This window comes from Bison bison, unplaced genomic scaffold (genome assembly GCF_000754665.1).
Source record: "Bison bison bison isolate TAMUID 2011002044 unplaced genomic scaffold, Bison_UMD1.0 scf7180017864260, whole genome shotgun sequence".
In the NCBI taxonomy this organism is placed as follows: Eukaryota; Metazoa; Chordata; class Mammalia; order Artiodactyla; family Bovidae; genus Bison; species Bison bison.
This window is the reverse complement of record NW_011494832.1, coordinates 4,217,512-4,217,750: the sequence shown is the minus strand read 5'-3', so window position 1 is coordinate 4,217,750 and position 239 is coordinate 4,217,512.

The following is a 239-nucleotide window of genomic DNA, read 5'->3' as shown; positions in this document are numbered from 1 at the left end:
AAAGTGAAAGTGGAGAGTAAAAAACTTGGCTTAAAGCTCAACATTCAGAAAACGAAGATCATGGCATCCGGTCCCATCACTTCATGGAAAATAGATGGGGAAACAGAGGAAACAGTGTCAGACTTTATTTTTCTGGGCTCCAAAATCACTACAGATGGTGACTGCAGCCATGAAATTAAAGACACTTACTCCTTGGAAGGAAAGTTATGACCAACCTAGATAGCATGTTCAAAAGCCAG